At 43.3% G+C, this 21867-nt stretch overlaps 1 long non-coding RNA gene across 2 annotated transcripts; it reads left to right on the top strand.

Annotated features, from left to right (window-relative positions):
- Positions 1-3889: 3889 nt before the first annotated feature.
- LOC121404660 lies at positions 3890-21142 on the top strand. Of its 2 annotated transcripts, none has more exons than XR_005968129.1 (3): positions 3890-4111; positions 4297-4504; positions 20898-21142. It is a non-coding gene; the product is annotated as an uncharacterized LOC121404660 (long non-coding RNA). The 2 variants fall into 2 exon arrangements; XR_005968130.1 differs by lacking the exon at positions 20898-21142 and adding an exon at positions 20168-20186.
- The last annotated feature ends 725 nt before the right edge of the window (positions 21143-21867 follow it).

Raw genomic sequence — 21867 nt, 5'->3', positions numbered from 1 at the left:
AATGGCCATTCGGTAGAGAAGGAGTGTTGACACAGCGGGTGAAATGCGAACACCAAAGGGAGGGTCGAGGGTAGAGGAATTTGCGGGAAACTCTTTCACACAGCACGCGTCCAGAGTTCCAGGGAATGCTGTAAAAAAGGATAGAAAAAGGTATGCCAAAGACAGAGAAATTACTACAAGAAGGATATGAACAGCAGATAGACTAAAAACTATCTAATTCTCAGATAAACATAACTGAAAGACGGCTAAATAATCTGAAAGATAAACTGGAAGATCTTTGGGAATTCTAAAATCTAAAAGGCATCGGAAAGTCGTGATCGAGCGTCAGATATCTGATCGATTTTATATTAAATAATTCTATAAAATTTGTCCTACAAATGGCTTTCTTTCACAGGTCCGACCCCTAAGATCACTTGGAATGCAAGTTGAATATTACCCAAATAAATCTTTTCCAAGAAACATGCTCGTACCATTAAATTCAATTGATATTCTCTAAAACGCCTGTGCTCTCCGCCTCCACTCCAGAGTTAGATCACTCACAAAAGACCCCCCCCAAAAGAATGACAGACAAACAACACTCCACCCAAAAGCGGCAGTTCAATAAACCCATTCCGTACCCAAATCGGTATTCGATGCCAATCCCATAAATAGCTCTGGGGAAAGGTCCTCGGTCCTTCAGTTCTCTTCTGTCTGTGTTGCCGCTGGAGCCGGAGCGCCTCGCCCAAAATCGGATGCCAAATTTATTGTGGCCAATATTTTAGCTGTAATTAAAAGGCGGCAACCGAGAAAAAAACAGAGAAAGGGAATTCCGAACTTGTTTTTTGGTTAACATTTTTGTTTACAAAACATTTCAAAGTTTTTTCTTTTTTTTTTTTGTGTGGATTTTTTTGTCTTACAGAAATTTTTTGCGCCTCAACATTTATTTTCTGTGCAATTTGTGGGATCATGAGGAGGGTGTGGGGCGGAGAGAGGTGTCTCTTTCGGGTGACGCGGAGGCACTGTTGTTGTGACTCATTGAGGTCGTGTGTGCGAAATTTTTGGAATTGCTTTCATTTATTTATGCATTTGTTTTTGTATTTGAGCTGAATGCAAATTTGCTTATTTATTTATTGCACGGCAAGAAATTCCCAGAAGCCCGCACCGCATCGATACAAAAAATACGAATAAAAACACTTGATAAAAGTCTCGTACCCCAAACTGAGTGAGAATGGTAAGGGGTAGCTGTGGGAGGGGAGAAGCTTCGGATGCCAGATGATGATAACCCATAATAGACAGGGGTCCACATATATTGGTAGGATCATAATCGTAATGGGGAAGATTCCCCTGGCCTAAGGATTCCCCTACTTACTGTTAAAGATTCCAACGCTGTTCCTTTCTAATTTGTTATATCTAAATATATGGGGGGTATCAAAAAAGCCTATAAAATCATTGGAAATTGTCTTATACAAGCGACAATTTTCACTGTGTGCGTGTGTGATTGTGTGTGTGTTTATTGGTGCGATCTTCGAACTTTTCACGCCCCAAAAACAAAATTAAAACCAAAACAAAAACACCAAATGTAAACAGTTTGTGTGAGAATACAAAAGATAGCGACTATGGGGATGCCCTATGCAATATGAAAAAGAGAATGAAGAGAGAGTTAAAACTTTTTAACTTAAAAGGAATACAATTTTAAAAAATAAGTACTAATGCTGTGAGAGGTTTTTGTAATTCTGGTTTAGTTATATTAATAGAATTTGGATTAAATTTAATTCTGATAGAGAACTTAAGAAAGAGAGGTGAGGTGTGTGCAGCAGGGCCGCCCCTCGATTGACATGCATTTGCGCTTGGGATCTCGGCGCGTCACAATCTTCGCGCTGGTATGCCATAGTACTCCCATCTGTAAGCGTAACCCTTACCATGTTTCCGCTGCTGCCGAAACCCCCAACTGCTACCCTCTTTGTTATTTCAGAGTGTCATTTACAAGTCATTCCCTTAAGAAGGAAGGAAGTAAGGTAGGAAGGGGGTATTAGGGGTATCCACTGACCATTACACGGCAGTTTTTTCAAGTCATGTTTTATGTTTTCTGTGTTGTTTGCTTCATCGACGTTAATTACGTGTGTGCTTGTGGTGTGTGTGTGTGTGTATGTGTGTGGAAGAAACTATTGGGCAAACAACTTGATTAGACGACGAGTGTGAATTGTGATGAAAACTTTCATGGCAGTGTCCGGCACGCGGCAGGTCTCTGGACTGTCGAGTGGTGGCAGCCAGCGGTGAGCGGGTAGGAGGGTAGGGTAGAGAATTTCCATGAATTTCGCTCGGGCCGATCGGGCGGCGACAAAGTGTTAATCACGGGTCGTAAACAACAAACAGCAATATCCGTTTGTTTATAGTTTCGTTAACTGATTTGTTTCTATAGCATTTCTCGTCCGGGAATACCCCGAGCGATACATGTTAACGTCATTCCCGTTACCTCCATACCCCATGATAATCAGTTAAAGATATAGATATAGATACACGGCACGTACCTACTATTCTATAAATAGCTGCGACAAAAACATTGCTGACCTTTGTTTGAAAATAATATAATACGATTATGAAATCGAATCGAATCGATCATGAGATACAAATTTTTTGTGTGTGGCGGTTGTGGCGTGGGCTCTTTATTTCTTCTGCTATGTTTTTCTGCTTCTGGTTCATAAATAGAAACGAAAGCTATTTATTTTTGGGCCATCGCTAATCATCCATTGGGGCAAATGAATGTAGGAATGTGACTCAGTTTCTCGATGGATTTGCTGTGGCCTGGCCCCCTTCACTCATGTGACTGACGGGGCCCCGTCATGGCTCTCACATGATCAGGATTTTAATGCGACACGAGCGGATCCACAATCCCATAGAAGAGTGCGTAAATGGTCAGATAATCAATGGTTACATAGGTATGATAATTATGGAGCTCACATTAGATTTGGCATGGCTCTAAAAGGTATCAAGCCAAAAAGAGATCACAAGACCTTTGTTTCCACATTTTCATCTTCTTTTTTTCACAGAGATCTAGAGATCTTCAAATTTAAAGCCTTGCAAAAGCATTGATCTGCAGTCTATATTCATCTTAAGATCAATTTATATCTAAAATTATTATTTAGTAATCAAATTGTTTTTATAAAATCAAAAACAAATGTTCGGAAACTTTCAGAAAAAATCTTTTCGAAAACGATCTTCAACTGATCTTCAAATATATTCACTGAACTGCCAGAAACTTTCCAGAACTCCAAATAGATCTTAAAACTAAAATCATGACACAATTTACCTCTTTTACCCCCACCTAACCCCACCCCGTCAATCTTGAACTGTGATCTCATGAAAATTCCTCCTAAAATGTGTGACTCACAGATAAAACCATTTGTTTTTGCTTCGCATTTGTGGCCCCCAATACCATGGGCCACGATCGTTGACGGCATTTCTGTTTATGGCCCAAAAGCCGCAGTCCCCCGACCAAAGTCAATGGCCCGTCTATAAACCCCAGTAAGCAAGAAAAAAAACATTGAATATTACGCATACGACCTGTTTGCCAGAGAAACAGCTACAATACGCGACACGAGTACTACAGCGACACATGTGACACCTTCTCAGAGTCGCAGAGTCGTCCGATCTGTCGATCGATCCGCTTTAGTTCTCGTTGCCGCATTCCATTGCCACAGCGATTTCTGATTTCTGGCACGTTCCCCAGTCGCCAACCCAAGCTCTACTCCGCCCGCCCCCTCAAAAGAATGCGGCAGCACTTCAGGTCTCCAGCTCTCAATCTGGAGAGTCACGGGCAGAGTATTGGCCCCAAAAGCAATACCAAAACATTTATACATATACATATCTGTAAAAACTGCGCAGTGCAAAGTCTGGCAGATATTTCATCATTAGCTTGTTGGCGCTTTTCATTACAGAAGAAACCCCAGAAAAAAACAACAAAAAGGATGGAAAAAGAGCAACAGACACAACAGAGACAGAAGAAGCAGCCAAAACAGAATTTAAATAAATTTCGCAATTTGTGCAAAAAAAAAAAAAAAACAAAAAACACTGAAAGAATGAGTGGCTAGAGGTACGGGGGGAACACTGAAACAAAGAGTACGTAGATGGAGGGGTAAGTACTAAACGAAATGGGGATGGGGAGGCAGAAGAGAAGAAAAGAAAGAACCTGCGCCAAAGTTCAATAAAACTTGAAAAAGTTTTCCGCTGTTGTTGCCATTGCCGCCGCCCTCTCCCCAATGTCTTCTCCTAAACAGCGATTCCGAACCGCATTTCAACATTCAACATTCTTCTTCCTAGTTTTTCAGATTAAGTCGCAATACCCCCGTTAAAAAGTGGAACATAACCAGACAGCTAGAAAAAGAGAGCGAGAGAGAGAGAGTGGATGAAGGGGGAGGGAGGAGTGAATAGTGGAGAAGCATTGCCAAAATAGATAATAGCGAAAAAAGCAAACCGAAGACCGACCCCCAAACCACAAGTCTGTAATGGGAATACCCTGACATTACAGGTGAGTTTTTAGCTATACCACAAAAATTATTTAAAAGCAATAAAATGTCACATAATTTATTATTATTGATTGAGCCAGATATATTATCTCTTTGATTCGATAGGTTAGTGTTCATTATTGATTGAGTCGATCACCTCAAAAGCATTTCAAAATATACTCATTATTCTACCCGGAGAGTAAACGGAGCTCCCTTCCACTTCCACTACCCCCCTCCAAAAGAGTATCAAAAGATCGTCTATTGCGCCCAAAACGATGATCTTCCAACTCTCCCTGCATATGAACGATGTGTCAGGGACGTTCTTCAGGGGGTTGGTTGGCTGGTGGGAAGCCATCGACTCGAGGCAACAGAGGTTGTTGTTCTTGTGCGAGCGAACCTGTTCTTGAGTAGGGGTTGGGTGGGTAGAACAAGGGTTGGGTGGGTAGAGGAGGAGGGTCTGTAGAATTGGTTCTTTCAAGTGCAAAAGAGATAGCAAAACGCTTAGAGCTTTTGTTGGTGCTTGAAATGTTAATGACATTGGTTGAAAAATAAAGAAGAGGGAAAGGCAGGGCAGCAGAAGAGAGATAGTGTAGAAGAGACAGAGAGAAGGTATAAGGTGTATAGAATAGAGGGAGTAAAAGCAAGAAAATAAAAAGAGAGGCCTTGTAAGCAAAGACACTTTTTGTTTCATTCGCGCGACTCCCCACTCAAAGATTGTTTTTGTTGATTTTTTTTTCTTGGCTTACAACGAGTGAGAGCGAGATAGAGACAGAGTGTGTGAGAAGGAGGCGGGGGGAGGCTATTGTTTTGGATGTTGTTGTTTGTACTGTAGATGTCATTAACCCTACACATGGCGCTGGGAACCTTACCCATAATTTGTTGTGGTTTTTGTTGCCGTCGAATGTTCTAGAAATTTTCGCTTTTTTTCGCACGTTTTTTTTTCCTTCAGTATTTCGTGATTTCTGTTTTGACTTTGGCATTCGCCACGCACTTTGGCAGTGTGATGGGGATAACCTCCAAGGGAGGGGGAGGGTTGTGCTGCTGGAGGGGCGAAAGACTAGGTTCAAGTGCGGTCAAAAATCAAAACGATCGAATGAAGGAAATCAAAGCAAAGACGAGAATGAGAATGGGAAGGCGAAGGCGAAGCTAGATTTGAGCAAGGGTAAGGTAGTACCGCTACACTGGGGGAGCCTAATCCCGCACTGCCTCACCTGAACAGTGAATATACCCTGGAAGAACTCGAAGGCGTGTGCCCAAAATCCACTTCCCACAATGGTGGGGGGGCCCGGCACCGTTTCAGGGCAGCGCTTGGGTTTACTCAACCACACACTTACTTCTCTCTTCCTCTTTCTTTCATCCAGTCAAGTCATTAAACTTGGCCAAAACAAATGGCCAACAAAATTACGACGCCATAAGTCGCGAAATATCGAAGGGGAATGGCATTCCTGCCATATAAAAAAAGAGTGTATAAAAAAATAATGCATTAACAAGATTTGTTATTGGTGGATATTATGCGATTCGATTCGATTTGATTTGATTTATTTTGACATTGCATTTGCATTAAAAGAAAAAATACATCCCTCACTTCCAAGGCACTTTGACGGTTATCATGGCGTATACGTAATTTACTTATGCTGTTTTTTTTTGTTGGGCTGTGGACTTTTGTTTGTGGCATTGCATAATGATGTGCCCGGCGTGGGAGGGGGAGGAGGGTACGTTCTCAGAACAGGGCAAACAAAAGTCATAGAATCACAAGACCCCAAAACGTGGAGAGTCACAAGTTTCGCTAATTGCATGATTCGCTTTCTATTGATCATGGGACATACATATGTACATACATATGTATTTGCCCAGAGTTTATTACGTACGACGGGTGGGGGACACACCTTTATAAATAGAATCCGCTTTTTGTAATCCATATTTGCTTTTCATTTCGATTGCAATGCGATTGGGTTCCTGGTGGAGTCTACACTCAGGAGCCAAGCTGCTGAATGTCGATTACACTTCTTGAAATTGGGCTCACACTTATTTTCCATACAAACGGAAAAATATTTACTATTTCTTCTGTAGCTCCATTAATTGAGAGTTGGTTTTTGTTTCTATTTATATATTATCAGTACAATTTATCATTAATTTATCGGACTTATGATACTTTTTAGTTTTGTTCTTCTTCAAATATAAGTTAGAACTCATCGAACTCGATATTTATGGGTTCCTGCTTATCGATTTACTGTTGAATTGATCGATTATCCATCGAGCAACAGCTTATCGATCTCTAAAGATCTGTAAGCTGCCCAACCTGTTAAATTTCTATCTCTTTTAGAGCATTCAAATTGTTTCCATTAGTTTTTCTTTGCTTTCAATATCCCTGAGTTCCTGCTCTAGTTGTTGCCCTCCTCTTGCTCGCCTTCTATGACTTTTTCTTGTTTTGTTTTTGTTGCTATTTTCTTTATTAAATATTAACTGACACTGTGCCCCAGACAGCAGCCACTCTGGCACTCGCACTGGCACTCGCACTCGCATTCGCACAAGTGTGTGGTGCGAACAGCTTGAGAATTTTTCATGTTTTTCCTGATTTACATATACCCCTGCCCCAGCCTCAGCCCCTAAGTTAAACCCACACACACCCATCGGTGCCCCCTGGTACCCCCCCTTTATGGACCTGCTGACGTGCCAGGCAACGATTTTTATTTATATTTTTCCGGGTGCTGGTGCTGGTGCTGGCTGGTGTTTTTCTTGTTGTTACTTTATCAAAATGAGGTTAACAAACGTTCCCAAGGCCATTTTACTAGAGGGGGGGGGAGAGAGAGAGAGAGACGAGCAATACCCCCACTCGGCATTACATTCACCCAGTCACACATACACTCACAACATTCACTCACACACATTCGAAAAACACTCACAGAGCACTACTCGTATGTTGATTCGCACTTGACATTTACTTTGTAGTAAACGTAAACTACAACTACAAAAAAAAACAAAACAAGAAGGAAAGCGAGGCTTTTGGGGGGAGTAACCGAAGCTTTAAATACCCTGCAAGAGGGTTGTTTTCGATGGTAGATATGGGCTACAGGCCTTTTGATTTTGAAACATAAACTAATGAAAGTTAAGTTTTAGTTTTGATATATATGGGAATTTCAAAGGGTATTTTCTATGGAAACATTGTAAATAGAACGATTCCAACATTTTATTGAATTTATCTTTGAAAACAAAATTGATCTCTTCATGAAAGATTTAGCCCTACTATCCAGTGTTTTTTTTGGCAGTTTTAGCCGTAGCGATATTTGCGTTTTACATGGTTTCTTCTAATATAAATTCTGATCAAGAATATGCATATATGCAATATGCATCGAAAAACCATCGTTTTTTGTCTTTCCAAAACCCTAAAAATCACAATACCCCGCCCTCACAGAAGAGTATACAAATGAGTCTCAATTCTGCCTCTATCTTTTAGCACCCCCAAGCGTCCACTTACTCCCTTCTATTCACTCAGTTCTATCTCTTTTCCACTCGTTCTATTTGCTATTATCGTAATTTTTTGTTTTTGCTTCTTTTTTTTTTCTTTTGGTTTTTTATTGTAAGTTTTTTGTTTTTGCTGGTAAATAGAAAAAAAAAAAAAAAAAAGAGGCGCGTGTCTACGAAGGTGAATGGTGCAGTGTGTTGGTGGTGTAGGTGAGAGTGTGTGGGGGGGAAAATGCGCAAAAAGGTGTTTAAAAAACGTGGTAGCCATCAATAGGGTGGGGTGATGGATGGTGCGGGGAAGGTAGCTTCTGGTAGTCGGGGTCTAGGCCAAATGTCGGCGCGTGTAGACTTTTCAAGTACCCAAATGGCGGCGTCTCAAGTGCATAAAATCCACTAACAGCAGAAAGAGATGGAGTGATAATCAAAGAGACAGAAAGTGCGAGAGAGGGAGAGAGAGAGAGATAATGGCGGAGTAAGGGAAGATGGAGCTAGTTACGACATTGCACATGCCACCAAACACAAACACCAACACCAACAACAACAACAACAACAAATGTCTTTTCATACTTTATTTGCAATCTATTCCGCTTGGAACGTCACCTCATAGAAAAGTCATAATGAGACAGACCATAACCCCACGACTACTAAATACTCTGACGATCAGAAGAATGGGATGAGTGCCTTAATGATCTTTTGAAAATTAAGGGTATTTTTGGGGGTTTTTAGAATAAGTTCCAATTGCATTCGACTGAAGGGGTCATGCTTGGAGATATGTATGTATGTATGTATGTACATCTGCATACGATTGACTTTCAGAATATGTCCATGAGGGAGTTAAAGATTAATTAAGACTAAAATATGTTCCATATATGTATGTATATTTGAAGCAAAATGATTTACATGTAGATATGTATGCCAATGCAGCAATAGGAGGGCATGCCCATGATCATTAATCCCACGTTGCACTGCACTTCTAACGGTTCTTGCTTCTAACCCACCCTTTTCTTCTCCTTCTTCTTGTAGCTCCACGCTTCTTACACATTCTCTTTCTTTTCTTTTTATGACATTTTTGTGCATGTTTTATTTGAGGCTCGTAAACATTTTGCGGTTGCTCGTTATTTTCGTATCCACAGCATGAGTGAAAGAGGGAGAGCATTATATAGTGTGTGAGTGGGAGGGAGAGCGAGCTATAGAATGATAGAAAGAGAGGGAGGGGAGCTACTGCTTTAATCTCAAACGGAGCTTCGGCACACGATTGCATTTCTGAGTTTCATTTCGATTTTCTTTAGTTTTTTTTGTTTTTTTTTGTTTGCCTTTACAAAGTGTTTTCGATGACGTCGTTACTGCTGCCTCGTGTCTAACTGTAAATACAACAATGTAACGGTACATTTTTCGGTGGGGATCTGTTCTGTTATCTATCATTTGCTTAGAGAAATGGACGGACCTCTGGCCCCTGCCCCTCTGTCCGCTTTGACGAATGTCCGTTAAGTGTCAAACAAAATGTCAGACGAAAAATAAGAGAGCGAAAGAAAAACACAAGTAAAACGAAAAGCGCGCCAGGAAAATCACACACTTTGTACAAATCACTTATGACAGTGGCAGGGTAGTGGTGGCTGTGCACCCGAAACCCCCTTGACAGATTGCACTTGCCCGAAATTGAATCATCAACGGGAATGGGCTCCCGAAAAGAAACCAACGAGTGACTGAAAGGGGTGGTTGAAGGGTAGGGGATGCAGCAGCAGCAGCATCATCTGCAACGCATCTGCCATGAACTACCCCCGACAGCCCCAACCCCAAGCCCATAGGCAGCTCCTCTGGCTGATCCACTTTGCACTTGTGGCGCGCACATTCACATCCTTTCGCCTGTCGCCCCACACTTGTCATGTGACAGCAATTAACACGAAGAAGCGCAGGCTTCCCAAAAAAAAGGGGCAAATGGCAGAAGAATGGGCAGAGGAAGAAGATGGAGTGGAAGATTGCAGGACAACGAAGTAGAGAATGAATGAATGGGGATGTCTGCTGAATTTTGGTGCGGGAGGGGGGTGCAACGAGGAGGACATCACTTACTTGTGGCTTCCATGCAACAGTTGCTGCAAATTTTTGTACCAGAGAGGGAGACAGATACACAGTCCGGGATTTTTGCGGAAATTCAATTTGCGGACAATCTTTACCCCGCCCTTAAGTCCCCCCCTCCATGGTCTTTTGACAGACCCCCCCCCCCCCCTGTTATGTGCAATTGTCATACCCCTTGCACGGGTCGTAGAGGGGGAAACTTTTGCAACTTTGTTGCATTTTCTAAGTAATTTGTCATCGTTTTCGCTTCGTTGCAACCAAATGACAGAAGTGACAAGAGTGCCAAGAGAGGTGGGAGGGGGTGAACGAAATGGTAGGAAGAGGGAAGAAAGAAAGGATGGATGGATGGTACCCCCAGAAATCTTGCAATATTCTCAACAAAAAACATCATATTTTCTGGTAATTTTCGTATTGTATTTATTTAGAATTTCTCCTTCCCTATAGCCTCTTCCTGCCGCTGCTACATCTGGCATTTCCCTACATCCACTTCTTTAGACATTCCCCATGTCAAAAGCTATATCATATTTGTGTGTTTTGGGGGACAACAAATTTAGATACCCGGAAGTCTCAATAGATGACAAAAACCAAAGCCGACAATCACTCGAAACGGAATGTAGTGCAAATGAGGAGCTATGGGTGGCGAGAAGGGGATTGGGAGAATGTGGCTAGGAGATCTTTTGTAGATCATTCTTAGGAAAATGCATTTTGACACCAACATAAGGGGCCTTGTTTATCTGAAAATCGGCCAAGAGGAATGCGGAAATATGTTTCCTGAAAACCAATAAATACCTAGAAAATGTAATATAGATTACAGAGTAGTTTCAGCAGCTCAATAATGAGAGAATTAAACTTCAACGATTAAAGGGTCATATGGATCACAGCAATATATTTTATTCATTATTTGTGCTCATTTCTGATCATCCCTCGAAAGTTGTGAAGTCAATCAACATCTCTTTGGTATCTCCAGTAGTTCTCTGACATAAATTTCCATGTCTAATTTATAGCATAGTCCCTCCCTGTACACCTGTTTCAGATTGAAAATAGAATCACAAATTGCTGGATCGGATCTCTCCGAGCATTCCACTCGTTCGACAGATCAACAGATCGACAGTGCGAGATTTGAAAAGCAATTCAAAGTAAATATTGTATAATTAAATGATTTATTTTAATCGCTGCCACTTCCACAAGTCACCGGACGAATGCCGAATGCAATTTAAGCGCCAGCTGTTGAGAGCAGCCAGCCAGCAGCCCCTCTGGAAATTCCAGTTATGCATCCCATCCAAAGTTCGAGTTCGTTTTGTGTGCAGTTTTTCTATAGAATTCTGCGAATTGAATTTTGCGCTAAGCTAACACATTTCTTAGCACTTGAGAAATTTACCGAGAAATATGTAAATTTTATGATGCTCTTTTTTACAATAGAAACAAAGGCGAACAATAGGAGATGTAATTTACAACCTTTATGTGTGCGCATATGACAACACTTAGAGGGAATAAAGAACCCTTATAGATCAATAGATGCCCTCTATAGATTTCTAAACCCAACTGTGTAGACCCCCAAAACTTGTTGAATGATTTATTATAGGTTTAAGCTAATTATTTTGATTGGTTTTTTGTTTGAGAAATGACAAACAAAAGAACGACAAATACAACTAAATAAAATATATATTAAAGTCGTAAAAAGATTTGGCATTGGAAGATTTGTTGTTTATTTTTGTTGTTGTTGTCGAACGAGAGACGTGCTTTGGCAACATTTTGTTGCTTTTTGTATCTCTCTCTCTCTCTCTCTCTCTCTGTAGCTATTGTTGTTAACGGCCTTCGCTAATGAACAGTTATGCAATGTGCAAAAAATAAAACAGACGAAGAAAAACAGACACAACGATACAGATACAGAGCGCCGCCAAAGCGGAGCAACAGCAGCAGCAGCAGCAACAGCACTAGAGGGGAAATGAGAAGGAGAAGGAAGGGAAACGAACTGCAAGCCAACTTTTCTGAAACTGAAGCTGAAAGATAAGCAACAACAGAAAAAAACAACTAAAACAACAACTAAAAGAAGAAAGGAAGACTATGAATGCGAGAACGAAGCTATGGACACCCTTAAAGATCGTTTGTTCTTATGCGATTTGGATGAGGTTTGGTTTTGAAGTGGAGCAACTCACAAAGGTGTTGTTTATCGAGTGATTATCGAAAAGAATTATAGGAAGGCTATATTTCCAATATTATATATGTAGTAATCTAATCTGGATTGATTCTTTTATTTTCAAATTTTCCCACCAAGCTAAAGATCTTCAGTAATGTAGTGATCGGATCTTTGATCTTTTATTCCTGTATAGTTTCGCAGAAGCTTCCCTTTCACCTCTCCAAACATCTTTCCATACTCGTAATACTCTCTGTGGTGGGATAGGGTATTGGAAAAGAAACAACTGGAGTCTCTCTAGAGCCGTTACAAGCGAATGCTTTGAGCCAAAACATGGACTTTGGACCCCGGGAGTCGACAGAGCACACGCAAACCTGCCATGGTCTGTGTCTCTGTCTCCGTTTCTCTCTCTCTCTCTCTCTGTCTATCGCGCTGTGAAGTGCGGATGTGGATGCGGATATGGCCAGAGCGGAGGAGATCTCTCTGGAAAGTTGTTTTTGTGTTGACGGGGTAGAGATGACAGAGAGAGAGAGAGAGAGTAGAGCGTGAGAGCAGGAAGTAGGAAGAGAAAGAGGATGATCTACAAGCAGCGAGAAACAGTCAGAGAAATAATATGTACTGCCAATTGGCAATAGCGTCAGAGCCCCAGTGAATATTTGACCCCGTTTTTCGAGGCAGGTGAAACCATAGAAGAGACATCAGAGGCACCAGACAGAGTGCCCTCTCCATCACATTTGCTCCATTCCAGGGGTTCCGTTCGCTCACTCCATTCCTTTGGGCGGCTCCCACACGCACCAGACACGCATATTCCTGCCTGCCTGTTCTGTTCTGTTCTGTTGGGTTCTTTACGAGCTTTTCTTCTGCAGCAAGGGTTGATTGATTGGTTTGATGGCGGGGTTTATGTTTATGGGGTTGTCCACGATAAATATTCAAACGATTTTGTTTATAATAAAGTAAAACTTAGCCTGAACTTTAACCTATGAAACCCATCTGCAATCCACTATCTTGCATACCGCCCTGAAACCCCCTTTTTGCCTGTACCTTCTACCACCCCTAAAACCACCATTATAGCCTGTTTTACCATCATTATGACTTACTTTTGATTCCGGATTTCCATGGTTATATCATATTTTTGGTTGGCATTCAAATTTGCAGATAAGACTGGGGCTCTATTCGGTATACCACCCACCCACCATTTCCCATATCCCATTGTCTTTATTGCGTTGTTTTGTGACGGCAATTACAATGGTAACACTGAAACGAAAGGGAGAAGAGAAGAGAACAGAACCGAAGAGAACAGAGCGTAAATAACGAGCAAAATAAAAATGGGAATAAAAACAGAAATACGTAAATAAAAAACCAATTCACCCACGTGAAAAAAACGCAAAAACAATACAAGAACAAGAGATTCCAACACCAATTCCGGGATCTCTTGCCCTATAGATAGAGAATAGTGGGAGTGGGGGTTGTGACAGACACGGTGAGTGGGAGAGAGAGAGACGAACAGAGACAGGGAGCAGCCAATGGTTCATTCAACTTTTCCCTAGGGCTGAAATGAGGAACGATGAACAGGCAGAAAAGGTGGGCAGAAAGAACAAGAACAAATGTGTAATTGTGGATTTTTGATTTTTCGATTCTAATGGAGGTCTGTCTCTGTTCGAACGCTATGTGTAATCGTGTAACCTCCACAGAACTGTAGGACGGCCCTTATGTTTGGTAAGTACAGTTGGCACAGTACAAATGGAGCAAGCAAGGAAGGAGGAAGTGCTCCGAGAGTAGAGCACCACAAAGGAGAAGGCAGCATGTAATGGAATAGTATAGTATAGCAAAACACAGAGCAGAGCGGGAAAATATGTAGACAGTTGTGTGATCAATTTACAAGCAGAGGCCCGAAAAGCAAGGTAGTGGCCCAAAACGCAGTGGCAGACGCAGAGGCCCAAAAGCAGAGCGACGACGACGACGACGTACAGTTACAACAAGAAGAAGCAGTTTGTTACGAACTAGTGTGGGGAGAGACGTACTGCCAGCAAAAACAGAGAGAGAGCGCAAGAGAGAACAAGAGAGCAATATTACGAAAGTGAATGCATAAAAACAAACGCGAAAAACCAAGAGAGAGAAACGACTGAAACGAAACGAGAGCAAGAGCTCTGCAAGAGAGCGCTACGGAATGACAATGAAACGCAAGAGTTTGCTCCTCTGCAAGCAACAAAATGAACACAGTTGCGTTCCACAATTCATTCGATGACACTCGGCCTCTTTGGTTGTGCTCGTCTCTCTCTTTGCGCGCGCGCCGTGCCAATGCCAAACTGTACCCCTGTCCGTTTCTCATTTCATTCCATTTCGGGTCGCAGCCGCAACCCCGACCCGCCGCTGACATAAAAACCCCCTTCGACCGACGTACGAGTGTGTAAAAATCAAAATAAATCGTAAATAATTTTTTTGTCCTCTCTGTTTCGCTGGCTCTCTGTTGCTCTGTTTCTGTTGTGCCTTGTTGTTGTGGTTCTTTTGTCTCTTTCTATTGCTCTTGGGACCACTACCGCTCTCTATCTATCTCTCTGGCTTTCGCTCTTTCTACTACGCGCTCTATCCAAGTGCTGTTGGTATTTTGTCTCCTTCTACTACGTTCGCTCTATCTCTATCACTCGCTGTGTTTTCCCTTTGTCTCTTTCTACTACGCTCTCTTGTTGTTGCTGTTGGTGTCATTCGCATGAATGGAATGGTTTGAGGTCCAACACAGTCGTCGTCGCTCGCTCTCCCTCTCTTGTGTGTGGGCTGGAAAAGAGAGCGCGCTCTTCGTGTGGTGTTGTTGCCGTAGTAGTAGTAGTATTTTGAGTATTTTTTCAGTCTTCTATCTCTCTCTATCTGACTTCCTCCCCTCTTCTGGCGCGCTCTCTGAAATCCGATAACCAGTGTGCGAGCGAGACAAAAGAATAACAAACAATTATAATTTGTGAGCGTGTGAGTGAAGCCTTCCTCTGCCCATTACCTCTGTCTCCCTCTCTCTTTGTCTGTCTGTGAGGAATGGGAATTTCACAACAACGCAGCGTAGACGCCGACGCTGAAGCCAACGTCGACTGCAACAGTGGGAGCGTAGCGTAGCGCTTGCGTCGCGTCGCTGCCTCGTGCCAATTTCACTTGCAGCGAAATGTTTCCCTCTCTCTCTCACTCGTGTCCCTTTCCTGTGTCTCGTCCCACCCTGCGTCTTTCTCTTGTAAATTTACAACGTGCCACATGAGTGAGGGTGGGTGTTGCAAGGGGCGGCGGTGGAGTAGGAGTGGTCGAGGAGGAGGGGAGGCGGACAAGAAAATGTGTGTGTGCGCGCGTGTAAAAGGTCTCGTAACGAAAGGCGAAATAAAAACAAAAACCGATGGCAAGAAGAAGAAAAAGAAGAAACATTTGATGACGCGCCGCTCGCTGCCTTTGGACCAAGGTGTATGACTCGAGGGGGGTGGGGATGCCTTCTTGCCTCTGCATTTCAGACTCCTGCGATGGGAATGGAAATGCAGGCGCATGGATGCTGCTGCAGAGAAAGGTACACTGGAGTCGACACTGTATGCCTTACCTCTCCAACTGATATACCTTTCCTACGGTCAAAGTTTGTGGCCCTGCCGCTGACTCCGTCTGTGGCTGCTATTGTTGCAGATTGATTTTCGATGCATATGTATTGGTGGTGGGGAGTACGTGTCTGGAGGGGTGTACCACGGGTCTGTCTTTGCCTTTTGGAACAGATAGATAGTGCGTGCCATGCCACATGTCCGCTGGGATCATTCTGGAATGGTTATCTGCTCTCTCTCTCTCTCTCTGCTTCGGTTTTGTTGGGAAATACATTTTTAGAGATCAAAATCTTTATAATTGGGGGGAACTATTTGTTCAGGCACACTTCAAGTGATAAATGTACCACCGAAAGAATGCCATTAAGGCCCACATCATAAGAAGTCATCAGATGGGAAATTGGGCTAAATTTCCAGTGAAGTAGATAGAGATTTAAGGGGAGTTTTTGTTTTCAATGTGATTTTGATAGTTCAGGAAAATTCAGGAACTAAGAAAGGACTCCTCTTTTAAGGTACAATAGTGGCAGAGAATTCTATAATCTTCCAATCTCCCTACTGAACTAATGTAATGCTGAATTATGAAGTAATTTCATCTTTGAGTTTCCGAATGAACAAATGTCTGAGGGGTCTTGTAGAAGACCCATACATATGTATGTATTTCTGGCAGCCCCATTCAAAAGTAACATAATTCTTATCCGTTTCACGCAACCTTATCGGCTGGGCTATAGAATTTTCCACACATCAAACCAAACCAAAAAGAATCTAAGGGCATGGAAAATTACCAAAAGAAATTTTGGAAAAATAGAAACACACTCCCATGCCTCGGCAGTGGGAGAAAGAGAGAGTGAGAGTGAGAGTTTCCTCGCGATTAGAAGCCAACAACTGATAAAGAAATCTCCCAGACCTACTCCTCCATTCGGAAGTTCTTGAAGAGAGAGAGAAAGAGGGAAGCGACCTCAATTCCGGGTAAATCTTCAGGTTTAATCCCTTTGATGGATGCCCCCTCAGGTGTGTGTGTGTGTGTGTGTGTGTGTGTGTGTGTGTGTGGTGTTTGTGCTTTAGTAGCACTCTAATCCCCTTCCTCAGCAGGTGGGAAGTTCCCTCCATTAGGAATTACTCGTAGACGAAAAGGGGAAGTCAAGACTTCAATCAAAATGATAGATAGAGAATCGTGATCGGTTCGACAAGAGTTCGAATGAAAATGCTTCCGAACTTCAAAGAAATGCCCCGTTTCGAAACAGAGGGAGGTGGAGGAGGAGCTGAGGCCCCATTCAGCAATGGAGGAGGTGGAGAGTTTGGAAGGTACTATCTATCGCCTTCGTCTTTGGCCTCAAGTGCGTACGTGACGACGCTCATTGCGCGAGTTGCGCGTTGCGTGTGTTTCTGCCTCGGATTCACACGCGGCGGTGGAGGTGGCGGCAACAGCAGCGGCAGCGGCAGCGGCAGCGGCAGCTCGGTGTTGCATTCCCCCGGCTTGGATCGGGGGGTTTTTCTTTTTTGGATGCGTGTAAACAAAGCGATAACTCAGCTGTCGACGGGCCAGGCGGAGCGGATTCAAGTCCGAGGCCGAGGCCGAGTTGGAGTCCGTAGTCATAACTCCACTTATTGACTTCCCATTCTGCCCATTCCATAGTCCAGACCCACTCCCTTAAGTTCTCTCTCTCTCTTGAGTTATTATCTGCGGACGTGTGTGTGCGTGCTCCAGGTTCCACTTGCAGGCATTCCCCGACAGCCGCTAAACGATCGTTTAGTCCATGGAGCAGGGGCAAAAACCTGTGAATGGGAATGGTGTGTGGTGGACGCGGGGGAATGGGTGTTATGATTGAATTATGGGACTCGACTGATTTATGAACCATTGGACTATATGTACCTGGCGGCTTTAGCTGATGTCTTCACTTGGTGGTGCCTTCTCCAGGGGGTACACGTACACCCTGCCATGGGAATAAGTAAATTTCTTGTTTGGTCCATAATTAAGAGGCAAAATGATAACGACTGCTAGCCCAGGATCTATTGTTTCCATGGGCTTTAAACTTTCTACGCCACTAAATAAACTCTAAAGGCACGTAAGATCCTCAGAGATAAACACATTAATAACCCTACCAAGCTAAGCCTCAGGCCAAAACCCAAGTGTTTTTTTTTTTTGCGCAAATGGAAATTCAATAAGTGTCCCACATTTAAATATTGGAATTTCCCAAGCTTTTCAGCAGCCACACTTTTCCGCCCTCTTGTGGGTACTCTTAAAGTCATTTCCTGTGCCTGGTGGGCCCACCTGGATGCTGCTGCATCTATGCAGCCACGGTCCACACAGACAGATGTCTGTTGGTTGACCACCTGGCCAAGGATTTTATCTCTCAAGACACACTACTCGAACACACATCGAACATCGAACATCGAACCGTTTGTCTTTGCCACAGGCGAAAGTGGTTTTTGTGGCCAATTGCCTTTGCCCCCGTACTCTCTGTGGTGTACTGTGTTGGCTATCCTGCCCCTGCCCCTGCCGCTGCCCCGGCCCGCTGGAGGCCTCAGCTGCAGACACGTCATAGCAAAATTTTATGGAGCAAAATTTATGTGCTCAGCATTTGCATAAAACTAATTTTGCCAAAGCGAAAACTAAGACGACAAATGGGGTATGCAGTGCACTGAGAGAAACTAAAAAGGGGACTAGAAAGAGAAGCACGAAGGCAAGAGAGAGAATGGTGGGTGGAACGCAGGAAGGGCAGAGACTTAAAGACAAAGATGGGAGAGCGAAAACAAGTAGAGCGAAAGCAAGGGAAATGATTGAAAAGTATACGAAAGAAAGCCCAAAACTCTAGATGAATATTGTCTCCAAAGTTGGGTTCCCCACGGATATATATAGCTATGATCTTTAATCTATAGTTTAATTTTTTGATCATTAGATAAATTTCTCTCAGTGCATTGCGCTCACGTTACATAACTGTCGCCGTCGCCGTCGCCGTCGCTTCGCACCGGAGGAGAGTCATTCAGTCAGATAACGCCGCAGTCGCCGTCTGATCTGTTTGCTTTTGCGAACGATGTCTGCCGCCGCCCACCGTTGCCACTGGTGGTCGCCCCACTCCTGCCACCGCCGCCCACTCATCTAACCTTGCAACAGCACACACCACACCACACCCCACCACACCCAACCACCTTGCAGCCTCCTCCGCCTCCCCTACTTCTATCCCGATCTCTCTCTCACTCTGCCCTTCCCGCTCCCTCCCTCCCGTACCACCCCTTTCTTTTGTATGCTTTTGCGAAAATGGATTAGCGTGGGTTCACATGAGCCGACCAAATGTTTGGGTTTCATAAAATGGTGACATGGTTAGCCCCTCCATTGCCTGCCCCCCCGCGCGCTCCACTCTGCACCTACTGGGTGTCGCCTCTATTTGTCCAACGTTGGCGTGAATAAATATGAAACGATGTCTGGACCCTGGACCCTGTGGGGACCCGAGGCCTGTTTATAAAATGTTCCCGCCAAAAAATGACCAAAAAAAAAACAACAGCAACAACAACGTGAAAACAAAACTTGCAACGTTGCTTTTGCCGTTGCACGTGCGGTGTGGCCCCTTTCTCTCTTTCTCTCTCCCTCTCTCTATCTCTCTCTCTCTCTGTATCTGTCTGCCTGTCTGTATCCACATTTGCAGCTCCTTCGATGTCAAGTTACGAGAAGAACACTCCGCTCCGCTGCCGAAAAGGGTGTCTGCAAGGCAGCGGTAGCCGTAGGGTGGTGTGGGGGGGCATGCAACAGCAGCAAGTGGCGCTGAAACCCGAAACCAAAGTCTGGAGCGAGTCTCCCGCTTCTTGACTGCCTCCCTTCTGCCCTCCTGCGTCTCCCCTTTTATGCATTTGGCGCGAACAAAAAAGTTGTGGCGGCAGACAAATGCAAAGGCTGCAACTTTTTTGCACAGTGGACAGCGAGTGGCTTGTGGAATTGGATTTGCAACAAGAGATTATTTTGTTTGTTTGTTTGTTTGTTTGTTTGAATTATTCTTTCCGCTCGTTTTGACCTTTTTTTTATTAATTTTTCTCAGTAAACATTTTTGGGGGAAAAAGCTGATGTTTCCATAAATATAGAGCAGCAAAAGTAAAGTAAAACAAAAAGGAAATTCTTTACCCAGATTAGCCCCAAGAATCAATTATAAATCATCTCAATCATTGCTGGAAATTAGAGCCCCATCAAAGCAGCTCCTCCAACGCTGTACGCGTTACGGGGGAATCCCCCAGAACGCCAAAGCAAAAAACTGTTATGCAAATTTCACTTTTACTCGGCTTTTTATAAGCCATCTGCCACCCTCCCATCTTCTCCCCTCGTCGCTCCCATCACAGCCCAACCAAACTGTGTCGCTGGAGAATATTTATTTATTTTTGATTTGAAAGGGGAGACGTGTTCGAGAGGCCAAAACTATAAATTTTGTTAGGGGCGGCCCCCCGGATTTGACTTCGTCTTTGACTTCCATTTCCACTTCCAGGGCGCTTCCTCTGCAGTCGAAAGACCACTCCAAAACGATTTGTTACGCATTTCGTGTCAACTATGAATAAAATATTGCCGAAACCACAAAAACCACAAGAATAACCAGAAGCAGAAGTCGAAGACAAAAAATGGAACACTGAAAAGGAGGAAAAGCTGGGAGCATTAGGGGGAGGACGAGTAGCAGGCAGGAGGCAAAGAAAACCCCAATAAAGCACATGGAAACACACACACAAAAACCGAAGCAGAGAAACAGAAGGAAACTTTTTCCAATAGACATTTATCAAAAAAAAATAAAAATAAAAAAACGAGGGAAGAATAATTTACATTTTATTAAAAACTTCTGATATGCGATGGGAGTTTGTGTTTTTTTACGGGGCGACAGATTGGTCAAGGGATAGAGCAGTGGATTGGGATAGGGGGTATAGGGATAGGGATAGAGATAAAGAGAGGCATAAGAATGGAGCGTAAGGAGATTAGTGGCTATAATCTGCAATGGGTTTGGCAGACTCGGCAAAACTCATGAGGTTTGATGGAATATAAAGGAAATACTGGAGGATTTTAAAGATTGAAAACATGAATAGAGGGGAATATGGTGTAAAAAAGGGGAATACAGTACAGTTTAAGTGAAATGTGAGGAGAAAAAAAGTAAAAGTTTTCTATTTATTGGAAATCGTTTCACGGATTTAATTTAATTTATTTTAAAATTTGTTTTTGTATTCTTTTTGTAGATCTCACCAGCTCTCTTTGGTTTTTTGTCGGTGTGGCAGTCAACTCCACCCTCTTGCTGCTCACCCTCCCCACCTACCAATATCCCCTCCTTCAAACTCCCCCTCCCACACCTCTGACAGTCGACAAATCACGCAACAAAAGGAAGGAACAAAACTTGATCGAAACAAAAGTTTATAAATTTAAAAAAAAATTTTTGGAAAAACCAAAGCAAGTTTTCAGTTTTGTTCTCCTGCTCTAGGAAAAATGCTGAAAATGGGGGATGAGTGTGGTTTGGGATGGGTGAGGGGATGGGGATGAGCAGGGTGGTGTGTCACCCGGCCTTGTGTGTTGGACAAAAGCCAACATGTCCTGTCCTCCTCCTTCTCCTCCTCATCAGCCACACCCCACTCTGCTTTCAGTTCTGTCCGCTTTTCACTCTGCTGTTTTGTGTTCGCTTTTCTCTTACTCCACACGCTCACTCTGCTTTTCTCCTACCATTTTTCATTGGAGGAAAACGCCGGCAGTCGTCAACACGGAGAATGAAAACGCATGGGCACAAAATTTCCGTTTCCGTTTCCCGGTTGCTGTCAAAGTGGACAGAGGAGAAACACGTACACCCCACCATACACACACACACACACACACACACACACACACACACACACACACACACCATGCTGCCCCATCCCATGCAGCCAGTATCCTCCACATCCCGTATCCCCATATCCACACCAAAGATGCGTAAAATGTTTCGGACCCAACTGTCAGCCGTAGAAGAATGGCACAAAGAATGGAAAAGAACGACAGAAGAAAGCACATGATGATAAAAGCAAGAAAGAAGACGGAATTTGGGAGAGCGAAGATGGGTGGATAAGTGAATAGATACCCTTATCGATCGCTAAGAAAGATGGACGAAAAGCAGGTAAGATCCATTCTACAGTATCAGCTAGATATGGCTTCAAATTTGCTTTAAATCGAATGGAATTATAG

The sequence above is a fragment of the Drosophila obscura genome, unplaced genomic scaffold (assembly GCF_018151105.1).
Source record: "Drosophila obscura isolate BZ-5 IFL unplaced genomic scaffold, ASM1815110v1 contig_30, whole genome shotgun sequence".
Classification (NCBI taxonomy): domain Eukaryota; kingdom Metazoa; phylum Arthropoda; class Insecta; order Diptera; family Drosophilidae; genus Drosophila; species Drosophila obscura.
Note: the sequence above shows the minus strand (reverse complement) of the source record. Positions and strands in the feature narration are given on the sequence as shown.